This window comes from Rana temporaria, chromosome 7 (genome assembly GCF_905171775.1).
Source record: "Rana temporaria chromosome 7, aRanTem1.1, whole genome shotgun sequence".
In the NCBI taxonomy this organism is placed as follows: Eukaryota; Metazoa; Chordata; class Amphibia; order Anura; family Ranidae; genus Rana; species Rana temporaria.
Genome location: NC_053495.1, coordinates 69,164,372 through 69,188,108, shown reverse-complemented (window position 1 = coordinate 69,188,108; position 23,737 = coordinate 69,164,372). Strand labels below are relative to the sequence as shown.

Here is a 23,737-nt window from a genome sequence, read left to right as displayed (position 1 = left end):
AGGGTAACAAAACGCTTTAAACACTAAAATCTCTACATCTACGATCTAAGACTAACCTATCTAACCCTGTAAAGACGAAATCAGTATACACACCTTTTTTGAAGATAATCTGAGCTGCCAGCTGCGGAGGCAGGTGCAGAGGACACAACCAACAATGGAAGCCCCATAGTAAGTCTATGGGTGACATCACTTCCCAATCATTTTACAGCCGTTGTCGGCTGTGTCCTCTGCAGAGCTTCTACCGCTGGAGACTGGACCAGACAGGACCGACTTCAAAAAGTGTATGCATACTGATTTCTTCTTTACACAGGGTTAGATAGGTTAGTGGTAGTTTGTGGATGTCTGTAGGTGTATACATTTTAGTGTTGGGGTGAACCTTTTACAAAAATAATGTTTTACTCCTGTTTAGCTCATTTTCAAATAGGACTAAGCAGTGACCTTGAAATTTAGGAAATTGTAGGTTGTTCTCCAATTTTGATCTCTATGTACTTGCATTAAAAAGTATCCTGTTCTCTTTGTATTGTTTTCTTTGTGTGAAATACCTGGTGTTCCCACCAGTCCCCCTGCTTTCATTTTTCAAACTAAACATGTGATTGAAGAAAAATCTCAGCCACCGCACACAATACAAGCCCAGCATGTAATAGAGGATAGCAGTCTCAGCCCAACTCCATCCAGGCCACACCCCTAACATTTTTCTCCCCACCCATGGGGCTTAGTCATGGAGCATGAGAGCTCATCCATCCCAGTGTGGTCAGTTTTCTGGCTGTGCTGGAGAACAGCCTGCTTGTCCTTCAATTGAAGACTGGTGTTGATATGCCCCCACAGCCATGCAGGGGGGCACATAGAGGAGGCACATAGAGGAGGAGCCGATGCGTATGCCCGGCGGACCCGATGTCCGATGGTCACCTGCGATCACTTTACAGAGAGGCAGAACAGGCATCTGCCTATGCAAACAAGGCAGATCCCCGTTCAGACAAGGGACACAACATGGAGATCTGCTGTTCCTAGTGATTAGAAACAGCGATCTCTGTGTTGCTCCCATCAGCACTCCCCCCACACAGTAAGAAAGTACCAACAGGGAACACATTTAACCCTGTGTCATTTATACAGTAATCAGTGCATTATTTTTAGCACTAATCACTATATTGATGTTACTGGTCCCCAAAAAGTATCACTTTGGGTCGGATTTGATCGCCGCAATATCGCATTCCCGCACAAAAGCGCTGATCGTTGCCTTTACTAGTAAAAAAAAAAAATCAAATAAATTAAAAGTCCATAAATCTATCCCGTATAGTTTGTAGACACTAACTTTTTCGCAAACCAACCAATATAAGCTTATTGGGATTTAATTTACCAAAAATATGTTAAAGAACACATACTGGCCTAAATTGATGAAGAAATTATTTTTTTACATTTTTTGTTGTATGTATATTTATAGCAAAAAGTAAAAAAAAAAAGAAAAAGTTTTCAAAATTTTCGGACTTTTGTTTATAGCGCAAAAAATAAAAACCGCAGATGTGATCAAATAACACCAAAAGAAAGCTCTATTTGTGGGGAAAATTATTTATTTGAGTACAGTGTTGCACGCCCACCCACGCTATAGTAAATAACAGTGCCGTATCACAAAAAATGGCCTGGTCATTAAGGGGGTAAGTCCTTCCGGGGTTGAAGTGGTTAAAGAACGCTGAGATAGTGATTAAATCTGTACAACAGCCCTCTTTACCACTTGCTGACCGCCTTATAGTACTTTAACTGCTACAGGGCAGCAGCTTTGGACAGAATCAAGTACACATACGTGATTATGCATTTCCACCTGCAGGCTGCTGGTGGGCTGATTCAGTGATAATTCACAGCAGGAGCTGATCTGCAAGTCTTAAAGACTCAATGTCCTTCGGCTCTCCTCGATCATTAGTTAAACACGAACAACTGAGATATTCCTATGTGAACAAGGCATATGTCAGTTGTGACAGGGGAAGTTAAGGGACGATCTTGGGGAGATAATGATCACTCTTTTCCCTCAATGTAAAGCAGCACATTGTAAACACAAAACATCTAGGCACACAGTTAATGCTTTGATCACCCTAGATGTTTAATCCTTCCCATTCATGTCATTAGTACAGTGATAGTGCATATTTTTAGCACTGATCACTGTATTAGGGTCACTGGTTCCCAAAGTGTCAATAATTGTGACAATTCACCTCAACATCGCAGGCCCGCTATAAGTTACTGATCGCAACCATTACAAGTAAAAAATAAATACAAACTTCATAATTATTTCCCATAGACGCTACATGTAGACACTATAACTTTTGCGCAAACCAATCAATATACGCTTATTGGGGAAATTGTTTTACCAAAAATATGTAGCAGAATACATTTTGGCCTAAATTGATGTATAAATTAGATTTTTTTTTTTTTATTGGAAGTGTTTAATAGCAGAAAGTAAAAAATATTTTTTGTTTATAGTTCAAAAATTAAAACCGCAGAGTTGATCAAATACCACCAAAATAAAGCGTTATTTGTGGGGAAAAAAACATGTTAGACTTAGCGGAAACAGTATTTCCAGGAACCTTCCAGGACAGCTACTTGAGAGATGCTTGGCTCTGCCCTCTATAGGAAACACAAATCAGATACAATTTAAAAGGCCCCTCCCTTTCCTCTGACCCTTAGTTGTTTAGAAGATCAAGTAAACCTCCAAAGTGCACTCGGCAGAGGAAAAAAACATAGAAACATAAAAAAACACCACCACCAGGTGAACCAGGTTGACCAGTAAAAAGTAGAATAGGGTGGGAATATAGATGCTGCCCTGGAAGGTTCCTGGAAATACCGTTACCGGTAAGTCTAACAGGGGTTTTCCCCCCCTCACCTTCCAGGACAGCTACTTGAGAGGATAAGCAAGATTCTATACCTTAGGGAGGGACAACAGCCTGAAGCACTTTCCTACCAAAGGAGAGGTCCTGGCTGGAAAGCATCTGAAATCTATAATGTTTGACAAATGCATGAGAGGAGGACCAGACGACAGCTTTAGAAATTTCTTCTCATGATGCCCCTGCTCTTTCTGCCCATGACGTAGCCATGGATCGTGTAGAATGAGCCCTAAATCTAGAAGGAGGGTTACGACCTGAGGCTTTGTATGCTTCACAAATGGCTTCCCTAATCTACCTAGCAATAGAGCTTTTACGGGCTTTGGACCCCTTCTTGAGGCCACTGAACAATACTAACAGCTGGGAGGAACTCCAAAACCCACTGGATTTCTACAGGTAAAGAAGACGACATCTCTTTACATCTAGAAGACTAAATCTTTCCTCCTCTGCATTCTTGGGAGAGCTACAGAAACTAGTTAGGACTACTTCCTGGGACCTATGAAAGTTTAAAGATACTTTGGGCAAATAGAAAGGATCAGGCCTAATCATTACCCTGTCCTCTAGAATCCTCAGGAAGAGGTCTTTACAGGAAAGGGACTGCAGATCAGAAATCCTTCTCCCTGACATAATAGCCAAAAGGAAGGAAATCTTCAAGGAAATTAATTTCAGGGAAGCCTCATGCAAAGGCTCCAAAGGAGCATTTAACACCAATGACAGATTCCAAGAAGGCACATGCTTGACGACCCTGGGAGCTCGTCTAGATCTGGCTGAAAGGAACCTCCTGACTAAAGGATCTTCTGCTAGCCTCTTGTCTGAAAACACAGACAGGGCCGTAACTTGAACCCTAATGCACACACGGTCGTTTTTTTGTCTTGTAAAAAAAACATTTTTTTTTCCATGAAAAAAAATGACGTTTTTCAAACCTTATTTTAAAAAACTACGTTGCCTACACCATCGTTTTTTCAAAATGCTCTATAGCAAAGCGCGGTTACGTTCAGCACGTACGACGGCCCTCTGTTCCATTCAAGCTTGCGTCATAACTTGCTTCTGAGCATGCACGGGTTTAAAAACGTTGTTTTAAACGTCGTTTTACCCACACACTATCACAAAAAACAACATTTTGAAAAACGACATAAAAAATTGAAGCCTGTTCGAAAAAAAATTTGGTCGTTTTTCAGAGGACAAAAAACAACGTTTTGCCCACACACGATCATTTAAATGACGTTTTTTAAAACGTTGTTTTATTTCATCACAAAAAACGACCGTGTGTATGCGGCATAAGGGTGCTGACAGGTATTTTTTTCTCTACTCCTTTGTGCAAAAAATCCAATATACAGGTAGTGGAAAAATAAACTAAACCGATTTCCTTTGCCAGGAAATAGAAGTTTTCCAAACTTTCCCATAGATTCTCCTTGTGACGGCTGTCCAGGATAGTTTGAATAACTTTCTCTGAACACCCTCTCAACTGTAAAATGCTCCGCTCAGCCTCCAGGCCTTCAAATGGAAGGTCTGAGGGCTTGGATGCAACACTGGTCCCTGATGGAGTAGATCCTTCCGATCTGGTAGGGGCCAGGGAAGATCCACAGAGAGAGCCTTCGGAGAGGAAAAGCAACTCCTCCTGGGCCACCAGGGGGCGATCAGAACCACTTCTGCCCGATCCTGAATCATTTTCCGAACTACCAGAGGTAAGAGGGGGAAACGGAGGGAAGGCGTAGGCCAGAGCGAAATCCCATGGGAAGGAGAGAGCATCTGTCCCCAAGGACCCAGTCTCTTTCTCCAGTGAGAACGCCGGCAGTTTTCTACCGAGACTGGAAGCAAAAAGAACCGCTGCAGGAAGACCACATCTTAGCACAATCTCCCAGAACGTGCCTTGATGCAGCTCCCAACAGCTGGAACCGACGCTCACTATGCTCAGATAGTCCGCCAGCGTATTCTCTGATCCCCTGATGTGGACTGCCCTGATTGAGGTGACATTGATTTCTGCCCAGGACAGACTCTGCTGTGTCAGCGTTAGAAGTGACTCCGAACGAGCGCCCCCTTGCTTGTTCAGGTACGCCACTGTTGTGGCATTGTCTGAGAAAACCAATAGGTCTTTTGAACAGACCCTCTCTTGCAGAGCCAAAAGAGCTTTCCCCACAGCTAGTAGTTCCCTGAAATTCAAGTAGCAGCCTGCCTCCTCTGGCAACCAGGCTCCCTGGGCCTGCTACCCTGAGAGTTTACACCCCAGCCCCACAGACTGGCATCTGTAGTAACTTTTACTGGAGCATGTTGCGCCCAGTTCTTCACTCCCTGCAGGTGTTCCCGCTGCTCCCCACCAGGAGAGATTGAGAAAATCCTCTCTTGGCAGCTGTACCAGCTGATCTAGAGAACCCTTCCTGCGATCCCAATGGCGTGAGAGAAATGCCTGAAGGGGTCTGGAGTGCAATTGGGCCCAGGGCACCCCTGGGATGACTGCAGTCATTAACCCTAATAACTGCATGATACACCGAAGAGAGGTCTGTGGGAGCAATTTGAAGACCTGCACGGAGAGAAGTTTCAAAATGTTCTCCTCGGGAAGAAAAATCTTCTGGGCAACAGAGTCTATTAGATAACCCAGAAAAAAGTATGCTCTGGGAAGGCACCAGACAATACTTACGTTGGTTGACTTTCCACCCCAGTTTCTGAAAGGTCCTCAAGACCAACTGCAGATCCCGGACAAGGGACTCTGTCTCGGGCAAAGATCAGAAAATCGTCCAGATATGGGACGATCGATACACTTTGCGGCCATGATCTTTGTAAACATTCTGGGTGCTGCCGAGAGACCGAAAGGAAGGGCATTGAACGGCCAATGACTCGGCTTGTTGTCCATGAAAATAGCAAATCTGAGGAACCTTCGGTGGCTTTGGCAGATTGGAACATGAAGATAAGCGTCCTGAAGATCCAGGGTTACCATGAAGACCTCAGGCCACAAAATATTTCTTACAGAACAAATGTCTTCCATGCGGAAACGTCTGTAGAGAATACATTTGTTCAGGATGCTTAAAGGGGTTGTAAAGACAAAAAAAAATTCCTCCTAAAGTCTGACAGTAGCTGAAAAAGTAAAAAGTAATGTTTTGCATTATAACTAGTTTGATACCTGTTGAAATCGAGCTGTTTTATTCACCTCCGTCAATTATTCTCACTGACTTCCTGGTTTGCCGTGCGCATTCATTCTTGCTACATCACGACCTAATGGGAACTACAGTTCCCATTTGGCTTAGCCTCCATGCCTGTGAGGGATAAGAGAGCATTTTCACGCAGGGCTGTAGTCATAGGGAGGGGGTGAGAACATTCTGCTTTCCACCATGCAAAATGTCTCAGATGCTGGTGGAAATCAAGAAGAGGAGTGACAGGAAATGGCATTTTCAAACCTGGATTACTGTATTTTGGAGGTCAAAAGGAAAAACGAGGTAAGTGATATTTAAATGCTCTAGCTTACAGCAATCAATTGATCTAATAAAAAAACGAACCTTTAGTGTTCCTTTAAATTAATGACCGTACAGAAGCCGCCGGAGGCTTTTTGAACCAGAAAGATGTGGGAATAAAATCCCCGGAATTTAAGATTTTCTGGAACAGGAGATATAACTGCCCCCCACCACAAAAACTAGATTCAACATGGCTTGCCGTCTCTCGGCAGGTGGCCGCAGAGTATGTTCTTGAAGGTAAGGTCCCCCTCCCAAAAATTAAGCCAGATAGCCCATCTGGCTGAATTAATGAGAGCAGAAGACCTAGCTGCAGCTTTCACGGAGACCGCAGCTGCATCCGCCAAGAAAGCCACTGATTTGGCAATGAGTGAGAGAGACTCCCTAATCTCCTCTTTGGGGGTGTCAGATGAAAGAAGATAATCCAGACGCTAAACCCATACGTCCAAATTCCTAGCCACACAGGTGGATGCTACAGCTGGACCCAAGGATAGAGCTGAAGCATCCCAGGCCTTACACAGCAAGGAGTCGGCCTTCCTGTCCTCTTTAAGGACCCCCGAGTCTTCAAAAGACAGGTCTGACCTCTTGGATACCTGTGACATAGGGGCATCCATCCTAAAACATTTAAAGAAAGTTTCCTCAAACTCAGACTGAAAAGGAAATCTTCTTTTGTGCCCTTTAGACTGGAACAACCTCCTTTCAGGTTCCGTCCACTCTGAAAGAATCATATCCCTAAGTGACTGGTATACCGGAAAAGTTCTTGATTTCCACCCTGAAGACCACTATACATTTTATCCTGTACAGATTGGATTTGATGTGGCATCTCAATCTGCTCCGAGGTATATATTGACTTTAAAAGTTTGTCAATATCGTCTACTGGAAAAAGATACTTAGAGCTACCCGCCTCCTCTTCTGATGCGGAATCCCCATCAGATGAAGAGCTTAGGTTCTCCCCTTCTTCCAGATCAGAAGTATAGTGCAAACCAATGCTCTCGGACATTAACAGAGGAAGGGGTCTAGCTGAGGCTGAAGGCTCTTGAGCTATGGGACTAGATGGGGAAGGCCCCAGTCCTGCTACTCTGTCATTAAAAGACCAGAAGGAGGCTACAACCTCCTTCATAGTAGACATTAACTCTTTCAAAAAGGCAGTCTCTGACCTAGCCCTAGATGTAATAAAATTATCACAAAATAGCTTTTTATATCCATCAGAAAGCCTGGCCCTACAGTTTCCACATTTCATTTTCACCGGTTTGCCTAGAAAAAAGCAGAAACAAGAACCATAAGCAAAGAAGGTCCATACAAAAAAAAAAACGTAAAATCCATTTCTCCGAGTTCATGGACGGACACAGCAGCATTAACCTTAGGGTTATATATCCTTCCTTTCAGGAGAGACTAGGCAGAAAAAACAGCACTTCAAGTGTTAAAACACTTCTCTCAGTACAGCACCTCCCAGGGGGCGGGTCCCCCGGGTACATCCCACTCTCTTGCATCATGCAGCCTCAGTTCGTAAACAAGCAGTACAAACAAAGAGGGGTGGGTGCTGTGTCCGTCCATGAACTCAGAGAAATGGATTTTACGGCGAGTACAAAAATCCTATTTTCTCTTCCGTTCATGGACGGACACAGCAGCATTGACCTTAGGGACATCCCCAAGCAGTGTCAAAAAATTTCGAGGGGTGGGAAAAAACACAGCAAACCAAGCTTCACCCCAAACAAACCAGAGTTCCTCAACGGACGAACTTCAACCTTAAACTGCCGCCTGTAAAACCTTGCGGCCAAAGGAGGCATCCGAAGATGCACGCACATCCACCTTGTAAAACTTTGAGAAGGTGTGGATTGACGACCAGGTCGCTGCCTTACACACCTGTAAAACAGACGCTTGATGGCGGAAAGCCCAAGAGGCACCAAACTTCCGAAACGGAGCCGTAGCAGACAAAGTACACCCGTAGCTTCTTGAAGCACCGAAAGGACTAAATTCAAGTCCCATGGAGGGAGTGGAGGGCGCACAGGAGGGGCTACATGCCGAACCCCCTGCACAAACGTATGCACCAGGGAGTGTGCCACCAAGGGTCGCTGAATGTAGACAGCTAGAGCCGAAATCGGACTCTTAACCATACTTAAAGCGGGGTTCACCCAAAAAAAAAAAAGTTTTAACATTACATCTAGCATACTAAGGATATTTACTTTCTGCAGGTCATTTTTTTTTTTCTCCGTACATACCTTTATATACTGATTTTGTCCAGGGCTTCCGAGTTCCGATGACTGCGGGACTGGGCGTTCCTATCCTTCAGTTAGATGATTGACAGCTTGTGAAACAGGTCCCCTGTCGCACAACGCGCGTCACCAGATTTCCGGAAATAGCTGAGCTGCGAGTCGGCACTATGCGACGCCTGCGCAGTCAGCTCTACACGGAGGGGCGCAGGCGCCGTATAGTGCCGACTCGCAGCTCGGCTATTTCCGGAAATCTGGTGACGCGTGTTGTGCGACAGGGGACCTGTTTCACAAGCCGTCAATCATCTAACCGAAGGATAGGAACGCCCAGTCCCGCAGTCATCGGAACCCTGAGGCAGGGATAGGAACGCGGAAGCCCTGGACAAAATCAGAATATAAAAAGGTATGTACGGAGAAAATAAAAAAAAATAAAAATTACCTGCCGAAAGTAAATGTTCTTATGCTCCAGGTCCGCGTACCAGGGACAGCGCGGCCAATCCGGAGCGATCAGGATTGTTGGTATCCCCTCGGCTTCCACTCTGCGCAGTAGGCGAGGAAGAAGCTTCAGAGGAGGGAAGGTGTAGATTAGGTGATAGTGACCCCATGGTGCCACCATGCGTCTGACGCGTCTGCCCACGGATCCTTTGACCTGGCCACGAACCGTGACACCTTCCGATTGAGACGGGATGCCAGAAGGTCCACGTCTGGAATGCCCCATCTTTTGCACAGACTTTGAAACACCTCCGGGTGTAGCGACCATTCTCCTTGGTCTAGCTTTTGGCGACTTAGGTAGTCGGCTTGCCAGTTCACCCACCCCCGGAATGTACATGGCTGACAGAGCCGGAACATACCTTTCGGCCCACTGGAGGATGTGCGTGACTTTCGTCGCTGCAGCTGAGCTCCGTGTGCCCCCCTGATGATTGATGTACGCCACGGCCGTGGCGTTGTCGAACTGGATCCTGACCGGTCGGTCCTGTAGACAAAGAGACCACTTGTAGAGACACAACTTGATCGCTCGGAGCTCCAGTACATTGATTGGTAGACGGGACTCTTCCTGAGTCCAGCGCCCCTGGGCTGACTGGACATCCCAGACACCCCCCCAGCCGGAGAGGCTGGCATCCGTCGTGATCACTGTCCAATGGCACGGCAGAAATGATTTTCCGGCCCGAAGTGCCGGAGATGTCAGCCACCACACTAGGGAGGACCTGACCAGGTGACTCACCCGAATCTGGTAATCCAGAGACGAAGGGAGCTTGTCCCAACGTGACAGAATCTCTTTTTGCAATACTCGAGTGTGAAATTGGGCATACGGCACTGCCTCAAAAGAGGCCACCATCAGACCCAGCACTCTCATGCAAAAGCAAAGCAACGCCCACTTCTGGGTCGTCAACCGCTGCACCGCAGACTGCAATGTCTGTAGTTTTTCCGTTGGGAGGAAAACTCTCGCCTCTGAGGAGTCCAGGGCTAACCCCAGGTATTCCAGCTGCTGAGACGGTACCAGTACCGATTTCTGGGTATTCAATAGCCAACCTAATTCTCGGAAGGTTTGGCAGGTGATAGACACGTCCTCTAAAACTGAGCTTGAAGAAGCTCTCAGAAGAAGGTCGTCCAGGTATCCTACAACAGCGATCCCACGCTGCCTCAGCAGGGCCAGAATCGGATCAAGCACCTTGGTGAAAACCTGTGGTGCCGAGGCCAGGCCGAACGGGAGGGCCACAAATTGAAAGTGGTCCTCTCTGATCGCAAAACGCAGAAACCTCTGGTGTTTTGCGCATATGGGGATATGCAGTTACGCGTCCTTGATATCCAGGAAGCTAGGAAATCCCCCTGATGGAGCGCTGCTACAACTGAGCGAACCGACTCCATCCTGAATTTCTGCACTTTGACAAAACAATTGAGGCTGCATGATGCAAGAGTGGGATGTATCCGGGGGACCCTCCCCCTGAGAGGTGCTGTACTGAGAGAAGTGTTTTAACACTTGAAGTGCTGTTTTTTCTGCCTAGTCTCTCCTGAAAGGAAGGATATATAACCCTAAGGTCAATGCTGCTGTGTCCGTCCATGAACGGTAGAGAAAAAAGGTCCCCTGCTGTAGAATCAGAGAGAAGGGCTTACCTTGGAGGCAGCATGGGACCCGGAGGCTGCCCCTGGTTCAATCCGAGCGGGTTCTCAATCCTCAGACCCGTCCTCAAGCTCCATAAGGCGAGTGGAGATCGGCCGGAGAGATAGGCTGCTGTCGTCCTGCTAAAATGTGCCTGTCCAGCGTTTCAGCAGACTGTTCCCCAGGCAGCATGTCCTCAGTGTATCACGCCATGTTCCTTATCAACACGGTGCCGGAAAGTGGGTTACGTGACTTCCAGTTCCGGCGCCATCTTGCCGTGTCACCGGAAGTCCTCCGACGCCATCTTGGTACAACTCGGTGAAGCACGAGGAAGACCAGGCTTCCACACAGGCAGAGCTGGATAAAAACCTGAAGGAAGTTGCCACCACTTTCACCAGGTAAGCAAGTACCTTCAAAATAGGGAACCCTTCTGGCAGAAAGTACAGGGGCTAATACACCCCGGACTTGGCCACAACCAGTACTTGATTATGGCAGAGAAGGATGGTCCGCCAACCACAGTTATTAGACCTAAGAAAGACAAAAAACGTGTCGGTGCTCCTGGAGGGTCTGGAAACACAAAACAACCGAGGGTCAGAGGAAAGGGAGGGGCCTTTTAAAATTGTATCCGATTTGTGTTTTCTGTAGGAGGGCGGAGCCAATCATCTCTCAAGTAGCTGTCCTGGAAGGTGAGGGGGGGGAAAGGACATACTCTGACAATTGTACGGTCGAAAATGTAACTCAGTGCCATATCGCAGAAAATGGCTTGGTCATGAAGGTGTGTAACCCTTCCGGAGCTCAAGTGGTTAAGCAAAACTGCTGACATTTTAAATTTCATTTCACACTTTGTGTAATGCTCACTGTTTAAAAATCTGTGATGCAATCATTTCACACAGAAGCTTCATCAATCCCCATGCTCTAGGAGGAGGCATCACTTCCTGTTAATGTCCCTTGCAGCTCACTGAGACTACATATCCCATCTTGCCCTGGGGAATTAGAGTCTGAGTGGGCAGGACTGTGGGTGAGGTAGATTAACTTTCGTTAACCCGGATGGACATCATATTATGCCCCCCCCCCGGATCACACCTCAGGCCGCGCTGTGGCTCAATCTGTCTAATGTCTACTTGGACTGTCTATATTCCAAAAAGGGGTCAGATTTGTACTGTTTTCAAGTACATTAGGGCTTAATCGATTTTTAGATATATACCCTGGTTAATGGAGTGGCGTTTATAACTTTCCTACAGACTACATAATATACACTGATTTGGGTTATTTTCAACCAAAAAAAAGTCGCAGTATACATGTTAGCTTAAATTTATGAAGAAAGATGATTTATTTGCAAAATTTTATAACAGAAAATTTGTTTTTTGTTTATTTTGCAAAAAAATTAAAAACCCAGTGAAAGCTCTATTTTGTGTGAGAAAAATAATTATTAATATTATTATACAGGATTTATATAGCGCCAACAGTTTACGCAGCGCTTTACAACATCAGGGAAGACATTATAGTTACAATACAATTCAATACAGGAAGGATCACAGGGCCCTGCTCGTTAGAGCTTACAATCTAGAACATAAAAATTTAACATAGGTAGTGTTGCACGACAGCGCAATTGTCATCAAAGTGTGACCATTATGAAAGCTGAAAATTGGCATGGGCAGGAGGGTGAAAAAGTGGCCAGTATCGAAGCGGTTAAGTAGTGTGCTACTCAAAGGCTTCTGACTCCTGTCTCCTAGTGCTGCTGGACCTTAGCGCAGCCTTCGACACGGTAGACCACAACATATTGCTCACACGACTCAAAGAAGTAGCAGGAGTCTCTGACGCGGCCCTACCGTGGTTCGCATCTTTCCTAGGAAATCGCACTCAGACCGTGAAACTTGGAGGTTTTACATCAGAAACACGGACCGTTACATGCGGAGTCCCGCAAGGATCGCCCCTCTCACCCGTACTCTTCAACATCTACATCCGCCCGCTCCTTAAAATCATCAGCAAACAGGACCTGCGCTACCACTCTTATGCTGACGACACGCAGCTTTACCTTCGAATCACCAACAAAAAAGAACAATTTCATGAACTTGGAAAATGCCTCACACTGATCGACAATTGGATGACTGAAAGCTCCCTCAAACTCAACGGATCCATAACAGAACTACTCACCCTTCACGCAAATAGGAAATCCATTTCTAGGACCACATGGACACCACCCACCATCCTCGGACAAACCATCGCGCCAAGCAACAAAGTCAAAAGTCTCGGAGTCATCTTTGACTCAGACATGACGATGGATGCACAAATAGGATCAGTTGTCAGCGGTTCTCATCATCTGCTCCGCATGCTACGTAGACTCATCCCCTTCATCCCGGAAGAGGACAGAGCTGTAGTGGTTGGAACTATCATCAACTCACGACTCGACTACGCAAATTCCCTCTATTTAGGACTACCGAAATACCAGATGTCACGTCTACAAGTCGTCCAGAACACGGCAGCCAGACTGGTAACTGGTAAAAAGCCGTGGGAATCAGTCTCCCCGGTCTTGAGGTCCCTCCACTGGCTGCCCGTACAGGACAGGGTGACATTCAAGACACTCTGCCTCACCCACAAATGTATACAGGGTAACGCTCCCCAATACTTAAGCGAGAAAATAAAACTCTACGTCACCAAGCGCATGCTCCGGTCAACCAACCAAAACCTTCTCCAAATTTCTAAATCCCGCTACAAATCGAAGGGAGAACGCAGATTTTCGGTCCAAGGACCTCGGCTCTGGAATGCTCTAAACCGGGGATATGCAATTAGCGGACCTCCAGATGTTGCAGAACTACAAATCCCATGAGGCATAGCAAGACTGTGACAGCCACAAGCATAACACTCAGAGGCAGAAGCATGATGGGACTTGTAGTTTTGCAACAGCTGGAGGTCCGCTAATTGCAAATCCCTGCTCTAAACACTACCATCCGCTTGGAGGAAAACCATCGGGCCTTTAGGAAAAAACTAAAGACCCACCTCTTCTGAAGGACCGGTACGACTCTGGATGTCAAGCGCCTTGAGGCGATTAAGTTCGCATTTGTTGCACTATATAAGTCACTCACTCACTCCACCCATTCGAATCGCTGTGCCATGCTCTGCAGTCATTTTTTAGGTTAGCACAGGGCTCGACAAATCCTGGTCGCCATGGCGACTAGAAATGGCGTCCTGGCGACTTGGCTTGGAAGGTGGGCAAAAAAATATATATATATTTTTGTGAAGTCCCCAGCTCTTCCTTGTGTGAGCTGGCGCCATCTGGTGGTGGCCGTTGGTATTACAAGTTAAGCATTACAAGTTAAACAGCAATTCTAATGTCATTTTTCACTGCCATCTTCTTTCCTCTAATTAGAACCCCCAAACATTATATATATTTTATATCCCAACACCCTAGAGAATAAAATGGCGATCGTTGCAATACTTTCTGTCACGCCGAATTTGCGCAGCGGTCTTACAAGCGCACTTTTTTGGGAAAAAATTACACTTTTTTTTATTAAAAAATAAGACAACAGTAAAGTTATCCCCGTTTTTTTTAATATTATGAAAGATAATGTTACGCCGAGTAAATTCATTCCCAACATGTCACGCTTCAAAATTGCGTCCGCTCGTGGAATGCCGACAAACTTTTACCCTTTAAAATCTTCATAGGCGACGTTTAAAAAAAATCTACAGGTTGCATGTTTTGAGTTACAGAGGAGGTCTAGGGCTAGAATTATTTCTCTCGCTCTAACGATCGCAGCGATACCTCACATGTGTGGTTTGAACATCGTTTACAGATGTGGGCGCTGCGATACCTCACATGTGTGGTTTGAACATCGTTTACAGATGTGGGCGCTGCTCACGTATGTGTTCGCTTCTGCGCGCAAGCTCGTCGGGACGGGGTGCGTTTTCTGGCTCCTAACTTTTTTAGCTGGCTCCTAGATTCCAAGCAAATTTGTGAAACCCTGGGTTAGCACATTACACATTGTCTCCTTACAGTGAATGTGGATGTGATGAAGGACACATTTTTTATGAGCTGTGCATATCTAAGACTGTTACATAGTTACATAGTAGGTGAGGTTGAAAAGACAAAAGTCCAACCTATGTGTGTGATTATATGTCAGTATTACCTTGTATATCCCTGTATGATGTGGTCATTAAGGTGCTTATCTAAAAGTTTATTAAAATCATCGATGCCCCCTGCTGAGACCACCGCCTGTGGAAGGGATTTCCACATCCTTTCCGCTCTTATAGTAAAGAACCCTCTATGTAGTTTAAAGTTAAAGTGGAGCTCCGCCGTAAAAAATACTACTACTAAAAGCCAGCAGCTACAAATACTGCAGCTGCTGACTTTTAATAAATGGACACTTACCTGTCCTGGAGTCCAGCGACGGTCAGCAGCAGAAGACAAGCAATCGCTCGTTTCTCGTTTGCCCACACCGCCATAATCGGTGAGGGAATCAGGAAGTGAATCGTTGCGGCTTTACTGCCCGATTCCCTACTGCGCATGCGCGAGTCGCGCTGCACCGTCCTCACTGTTCCCAGCTGTGTTCTGGGAGCCGTGTGTTTCGCAAAACACAACGGGGGGGGGGGGGACTGATGCACTACCCGCAGAGTCTATGCCGGAAGTGGATGCAAATATCTGCACCCCCTCCCCTCTGAAAGGTGCCAATTGTGGCACCAGAGGGGGGATGAATCTGATGAGAGGAAGTTCCACTTTAGGGTGGAGCTCCGCTTTAAACCTCCTTTCTTCTAATTTTAACGAGTGGCCACATGTCTTGATAAACTCCCTTCTGCAAAAAAGTTTTATCCCTATTGTGGGGTCACCAGTATGGTATTTGTAAATTGAAATCATATCCCTCTCAAGCATCTCTTCTCCAGAGAGAGAATAAGTTCAGTGCTCGCAACCTTTCCTGATAACACATATCCTCCAGACCCTTTATTAGCTTTGTTGCCCTTCTCTGTACTCGCTCCATTTCCAGTACATCCTTCCTGAGGACTGGGGCCCAGAACTGGACAGAATACTCTAAATGCGGCCAGACCAGAGTCTTGTAGAGCGGGAGAATTATCTTTTTATCTCTGGAGTTAATCCCCTTTTTAAATGCATGACAATTTTCTGTTTGCTTTGTAAGCAGCAGCTTGGCATTGCATGCCATTGCTGAGCCTATCATCTACTAGGATCCCCAGGTCCTTTTCCTTCCTTCCATTACAGTTCTTGTTGCATTCTTTATAAGTCTGGATGCTGATGATGATGATCCCTCAAGCTTGTATTCTTTGAAGGCCTTCTCCTTTGCTTTTATATGCATTTTTACATTGGAGTTAAGTCATCCAGGACTTTTGTTCGCTCTTTTAAATTATTATTTTTTTTTAAAGGGTAAATTTATTGAAATTTTTCAGAAAAACAAAGACAAAATAAAACAAAAAAGGTATTACATCACGTGGCTATTGAAATTCACAGTGACACTGTACAAGCTCAGTAAAACAAAACTCCGAATGAAGTGCATATTATACATGTTTAACTATAGATTCGTAATCATATAACACTTAGAACAGTCTTCAATCAAAAAGCAAACTTAAACTTATATCCTCTTATCCCACCTCGACATTTCCAGAGGAGTATTTCAACCAATCAGCCCAGGACTCATCTGTCATGGATGGAACATCAGTCTTCCACTGCGTCGCCACCCTCTCCATTCTGGCAGAAGATGTCGTCAGCAACGAAAAATAGTATCTAGAAACAAGCTTGGAGTGATCCTCCTCAGCGATAATTTTCTGCGTAATAGAAGGGAGCAGAAACCCCCCCCCCCCATACTGAGCCCGCGCTGCATGCCGCAGCTGCAGATATCGGAAATGAAAAGTGTTAGGCATTTTATATTCAGACTTCAGGTCCATAAAAGATCTGAACCTTCCGTCCCTATACAACTGATGTGCATATTTGACCCCGTACGCAGCCCAGCAATCACCATCAGGGATTTTATATATTTCCTTCAGCTGAGGATTATGCCACAATGGGGCATTCGGAGAGCCAGACAAGCCGGTACCCCCCATCTTAGCATTACACATATGAAATATCTTATGGGACAGATCCAGTATTCCTGCCCCCCCCCGAACTGGGTATGGGCCATTACGGTATAGAACATTAATTAGAGCTTCATATGAATGCATCTGTGCTGCCTGGGTCGCCACTGAGGCATTGTTCAACTTCGGGAAGCCCCACCAATGCACATGTGACAGCTGAGCCGCAAGATAGTAGCACTGTAAATTTGGTAACGCCAGGCATCCTACCCTTATCGGCAAGAACAGGGTGTCCAAAGACACCCGAGCCAGTTTAGCTCCCCATAGAAAGGGAAGAAGTAGCGCATTGATATCCGCAAACAGTTTCTTAGGTAAGTAAATTGGTGCATGCCAAAGTATGTATAAAAATCTAGGGAGATATATAATTTTATATATATTTACTCTACCCAGGAGGTTCAGGGGCAACGTGCTCCAGAATTGCAGGCTCTCTGAGACGCGCCACCATCGGGAGCAGGTTATTTTTTATATATGTGTTCAATGGCAGCTGAATCTCAACTCCTAAGTAACGAAAGCAGGGGACCACCTCAATGGCAGCTGAATCTCAACTCCTAAGTAACGAAAGCAGGGGACCACCTGTAACGGGGCCCCCGGGGGCATTAGAGGGAGGAAAATGGGAAGACCACAGGTTTACTCTAGTTTACCTTGAATCCAGAGTACCCTCCAAATCCAGATATTCTTTCCAGGGCAGATGTCAAGGAGCCCCCTGCGTCAGCCAGATACAAAAGCATATCGTCTGCATAAAGTGAGGTTTTTTCCTCTCTCTCATTAATAGAACAGCCCTTGATCCCTACATCCGCCCGCAGGAGAGCCGCCAGAGGCTCTATAGCGAGGGCAAGCAACAGGGGTGACAATGGGCACCCCTGCCTAGTGCCGCTAGCTATCCTAAAGGGCTCCGTAACGATATTGTTCACTCGCAGACAAGCCAATGGTGTAGTATACAGTAGTCTCACCCAAGCTATAAATTTGGGACCAAATCCAAACCGCTATCAGGTATGGCCATTCAATGGAGTCAAAAGCTTTATGCGTGTCTAATGACACCACTATTCTAGTGTCAGGGGTGGGTCCTTCAGTTTGTAAGATAGTAAAGAGCCTTCTCAGGTTTATGGCTGTCGAACAGGCTGGTATAAAGCCTGTCTGATCAGGATGTATAACTGAAGCTATGACCTTATTCAAGCGAGCAGCTAGTAGTTTAGCTAGGATTTTAGCATCCACATTGATTAATGAGATAGGCCTATATGACTCACATAACTCATGGTCCTTGTGCGGTTTTGGAATCAGTACAATAAGGGCTTCTCTAAGAGTTTCCGGGAGCTCCCCCAGTACAAAGGACTTGCTATACACTTCCAGCAGTCTAGGAGCCAGATTCTCTGCATAGTATCATATCATGCCATCCAGTCCTGGCATCTTATTCGGGCTGAGTGAGCGTATAGCGGACACTACTTCCTCTACAGTTATTGGGAGGTCCAGTTCCCTCGCCACCTCTTCAGACAGTTCCGAGATTGGAATAGGGGCCAGGTAATCATGCACCTCCTTCTCCCCATAGTCCACTCTGGAAGAATATAAGTCCGAATAGAACTCAAAAAAGGCGTCAGCTATATCCATCTGCGACGTACAAAGATTCCACTGTCTGTCATAGATGCGTGGGATAGAGGCAGCAGGTTGCTGCGAGTGAGCCAGGTAGGCCAGTAATCTACTGTTTTTGTTGCCAAATTCAAATATGCGTTGGGACTGATACAAAAGTTTTTTCCACCAATACTAGATCAAGTTGTCCAACTCCCTCCCTCCATGTCCTGTGAGTATCAGGATTAGGTTTCCTAATATAGTCCACCTCGGCGGCAACTTGCTCTGATTCCCTCAACTTCCATTCCCTATCTGACCTAAGTTGTTTAATGACGCCTGAGACAGAGCCTCGAAGCGTGGCCATGTAACACCCACAGGAATCTCACCTCTATTCTCCTTCCAGGAGGCATTAATACCTGTAAAAGTAGATCTCTCAAAGATTTCCTCCTTGAGCCACAAAGGGCTCAGTCTCCATAAAACGAACCCCCTTGGTCCCTCCATATTTATTGTGATTAACAGTGGAGAATGATCCGAGACGGCTCGGGGGAGGTACCGGACATCCAGCATCCTAGGAAGGAGCCCCCTGGAAACAAGACACATGTCCAGCCTGGACAAGGTGTTGCATGTGGCAGAATAACAGGAGTATGCTTTAGTACAGGGATATGCAATTAGTGGACCTCCAGCTGTTGCCAAACTACAAGTCCCATGAGGCATAGCAAGACTCTGACAGCATCAAGCATGACACCCAGAGGCAGAGGCATGATGGGACTTGTAGTTTGGCAACAGCTGGAGGTCCGCTAATTGCATATCCTTGCTTTAGTATTAGGATTTTTCCACCTCCATGCCTCTACCAAGTCATAGGGTTCCACACATGCCCCAGAGGAGAGCTGTCCAAAGGGGCCATATCATATCTGTCCATTGCTGGTGACAAAACCACGTTCAAGTCCCCTGCTAGAATTATAGGCCCCTCCGCCACCATAAGCACTGCGGACATAATTGTTTCCCATACCTTCTCTGTGAATGGGGGTGGTATATATAGTGCCACAAAGGTATGTGGTCTATTATTTATAATGAGGACTAGGATTACATATCTGCCAAATGGGTCTGTTTTTAACCAGCTTAACAGTATACAAAAGAGATCTATACACCAACACCGAAACCCCCCTTGCATAGTTTGAGTACACAGAATGGAATGCCCTGTCTATAAATGCCCTGTGGAGGGCCAATGTTTTAGAGCCAACCAGATGCGTCTCCTGAAGGAAGACAATATTCGGCTTATGACTTTCTAAGTGTTTGAAAACCAAAGCTCTTAGCCCCAAACAACCCACGGACCGTCACCCCAAACAGTGTATCCATCAAAAGAAAAACAAGTCACCCCCATGGGGTATTTCTCCCAGTCCAGCTGGACAGGAAGAGCAGGGGTAGGTATGTGACAGTCAATAGAGCAACTGACGAACCGCACTGATGTTTGGTTCAAATATCTGAGCCTCATAGCTGTGCGAGCAACAGGGGTTAACAAATGTACATCTCATTCAGCGAAGGATAGTTCCATAGCACCATCTCAGAGTAGCCTCTCCTTAACACGTGCAAAAGAGTTACCTTAAGACCACAGCAAGGGCCCCATATGCAGCACCGAGGGTTTCCAACCAATGGTTTGCTTCTTTAGGCGAGGTGAAAAATTGGGTCTTGCCGTTGTGCACCACTCTCAGCTTAGCAGGGTATAACATGCTGTAGGGAAGACTACGCTCCCGCAATCGCAGCTTCACACTTTGGAAAGCTGCACGCTGCTTCTGTGTCGCAGCTGAGAAATCAGGGAAGATGGTGACGCGGTTGTTGTTGTACATCAAATCTGGCATGGTGCGGGCCTTACGAAGAATAGATTCTTTATCCCTGAAGTATAGGAAGCGAGCCAACATAGGCCCTGGGTATCTGCCCGGTTGCTACGGAGCCCGCAGGGGGACTCTGTGAACCCTCTCAATAGCGAAGAGATGGGAGAAGCTGTCAGCTCCAAAGATTTGCTGCAGCCATGATGTTAGGAAATCCTCTGGGTGCTTACCCTCTGATCCTTCAGGGAAACCTAGAAAGCAAAGGTTGTTCCTTCTGAGTCTGTCTTCCATGTCTCCTATTTTGGCCTCCTGGGACTTGTAGTCCGCCACCATATCTCTTACATGGACCATGAGCGGGTTTAAATCATCCTCCACCGCCCCAATACGCTGTTCAGCATTGTTAACTCTGTGTCTGATCTTATGGACATCCTCCTTTTTAGTATGCCAAAGTCCACCCTGATACTGTCTATTTGCGTGGCCAGCGCCGCATGGCAGCTTTTAATGGTGTCCATAATCGGAGCCAGCATCGGCTCCCTCATCTGTGCACCGGAGCCTCTCTCCCCCGACTCCGACGAGGGAGAGGGCAGGGGATCCGCCAGCGGGTCGGGCGGGTCTGTCCAGTCCTTGTCCCCCTCAGTCCACAGGCCGTCATCCACCGGAGCAGAGCCGTGCCGCGCTGCTGCAGGCCGGGCGCCATCTTGGCTGGCCTCGTGGGCAAACTTAGCAAGACGGTCCGCGGGCGTGCCACCGACCCTCGGACCGTATTTATTTACCATGGTCATGCGCCCGGATTGTTCCCCAGCAATCTCCGCCGGTCAGAATTTGAAATCCAAGCCTGGGGCTCCACAGGATAAGTTAAGGATTACAGCGCGGTCCGGAGCTCTCAAGGAAACACTCCTCACATACCGAAAGTCGGACACGCCCGCTCATTTAAATTTATTACCCAATGGGATGCATTGGCCAATGTCCTTATTTAATTTGCTCTTAAAACAAACCCATCTCTCCTCCGTGTTCTTTGTTGTAAGATTGTATCCCAATTTATGCCTTCTAGCAAGGTTTGTAGTTTAGGGAAGTTGGCTCTTTTGACATTCAGTGTCTTTGTATTCCCCTTATGTTTCCTATTTGTGCAATTTATACTGAAGCCAATTGACCTGTGATCGCTGTTACCTAAATTGCCCTGTATTTCCACATCCGTGATCAGATCTGTATTGTTGGTAATCAGTATCCAGTAACGCTTTATTTCTAGTTGGTGCGTCTACCATCTGACCCATAAAATTGTCCTGCAAGACATTTAGGAACTGGCGAGCCTTAGATGAATGCATGGTTCCCTCTGCCCAGTCTGTCTGGATAATTAAAAATCCCCCATTATAACACCTCCCATCATTGCTGCTAATCCAAATTGTGATAGGAGATCCGTCTTCCCCTCCTCCCTCAGGTTAGGGGGTCTATAGCATACTCCCAGTATCATTTTCCCCTTAGCTTCATCCCTTTGGAGCGCTACCATAAGGATTCCACCTCCTCCCTAGCTCCCTTAGTGATGTAATCTCTCACAATCACTTGTACATTATTTTTGATACATAGGCATACCCCCCCTCCACCTTTCTTACCCTCTCTATCCTTGCGATAAAGGGTATACACTTGAATGGTTGCCAGCCAATCATGAGAGCTGTTGAACCAGGTCTCTGAAATTCCTACAAAATCCAAACTAATGCCACCACAATACTACCCTCTGGAATATGTTCCGCGCTGACTATCTCTACCTCTGGACCCTCCCGCCTAGTTTAAAAACCCCTTTAAATTTTTAACCAATTCCCAGCTGATCTGCACCTTCCACATTTAGGTGTAGTCCCTCCCTTTTATAGTACTGGTTATCGACTGAGAAGTCGGCCCAGTCCTGCAGGAACCCAAAATGTTCCTTACTACACCAGCTCCTCAGCCACTTGTTTACTTCCCTAATCTCCCTCTGCCTTTCTGGTGTGGCTCAATATACCGGTAGTATTCCTGAGAATACTACCTTGGAAGTCCTTTTCCTCAATTTCACTCTCAAGTCCCTAAAATCGTTCTTTAGGGCACTCCACCTGCCTCTGACTTTGTCATTGGTGCCAATGTGCACCATAACAGCAGGGTCTTCCCCAGCCCCTCCCAGAATTCTGTCAACCAGATCCATGATGTGCCGAACCCGAGCGCCCGGTAGGCAACATACAGTTCGGCACATACAGATCCTAAGAATTGTCCCCTACCACCAGAGCCTGTCTTTCCTTTCGCTCCCCCCACTCTCACTGGAGGAGTTCATCCCCCGGCGACTAGGAGAGTCCCTCAGCTCCAGCAGTTCTGGTCCCTGACTGGTTTCACCAATGTCGAGAGGGAGTGTACATATTTGGATGCTCCAGCCCTGGATCAGCCTCCCTGGCACTTCCCCCTCTACCAGTCCTGACTGTCACCCATCTAATTTTCTAGTGCCTGCACCTCTTTGTCTCCCCCACCTGTGATGGCCCCTGCCTGGGACCTTCCGGCTCTCCTTTAGTATGGAGGGTCTTCTCAGCGCTGACAGTTACTTCCCCAGATTCAGAAACTGGGCTTCCAGGGAAACAATGTGCTTACATTTTGCACAGCAGTGTTCGTTCTCGATTGGATGATGAAGGAACGCATACATGCTGCAAGATGTACACCGAGGCGCCACCACACCCGCCGGGCATCGAACCTATTCATTTAATGAGGATTGGGAATTATATAACCTGTCCAAATTACCTAACAACTAGCTTCCTGACACCAATACTCAACAAGACAATACACAGGTACTTGCAGACCAAACGTGCACTCACAGACCAACAGGCACGCACAATACCCAAGTCCACAACACACAAATACGAACGATCCACACACACACTACTCAGGCAACACTCAGGTATTCACACTACACAGGTACTATGACCCATGTTATAACCTCTTGTTTTTAACTTACCACTTAGTTCAGTTTTACTTGGACAGAGTTCCAGCAGGCTCAAAATGAGCTCCACAGAAATGTATATAGGCCTCAAGCACCTGTGACCAATTAACCACTCCCCTTAATTAGTAGGCTGAAGAAAAAAAAGAGGCTGTTTAAAAAGTGCCAGAAAAAGGTGTTAAAAAGCTGCAAGGAAAAGCCCCAAAAAGAACCTGAAATGCAACACAGCAATCACCAGCAGTCAAAAGTAAAACTTGTTCACACTCTCCAATCAAGGTCCCCAACCAACAAGTACTGTTAGTAAAAGTGTGAGGTCACAGGAGGCGGCATAGACCATCTACCTACACAGTACAGTGGATGCCACCCACTGCAGCAACGGGATCACACCTCCCCTGCCTTTACAAGGAACTACAGTGGGGATTGTACAACACCAGTGGCTAAGGGGATAGAGAACATATTAGAGCTGCACGATTCTGGAAAAAATGAGAATCACAATTTTTTTGCTTAGAATAAAGATCATGATTCTCAAACTTTTTTTTTTTTTTATATTTACAACATGACAATGGACCCAAAGCACACAGCAAAAATGAACACAGTGGTTGAATGAAATAAGGGTGAATGTCCTTGCATGTCTTAGTCAGAGCCCAGACTTAAAGGGGTTGTAAAGGTTTGCAAATTATAATAAAAAACAACAACAAGCAAATACTTACCTCCACTGTGCAGCTC

At 46.3% G+C, this 23,737-nt stretch overlaps 1 protein-coding gene across 2 annotated transcripts in view; it reads right to left on the bottom strand.

The window, feature by feature from the left end:
• The window catches only part of RANGAP1 (Ran GTPase activating protein 1), a 218,029-nt gene that overhangs the window by 148,718 nt on the left and 45,574 nt on the right, over positions 1-23,737 (bottom strand). The window lies entirely within an intron of this gene.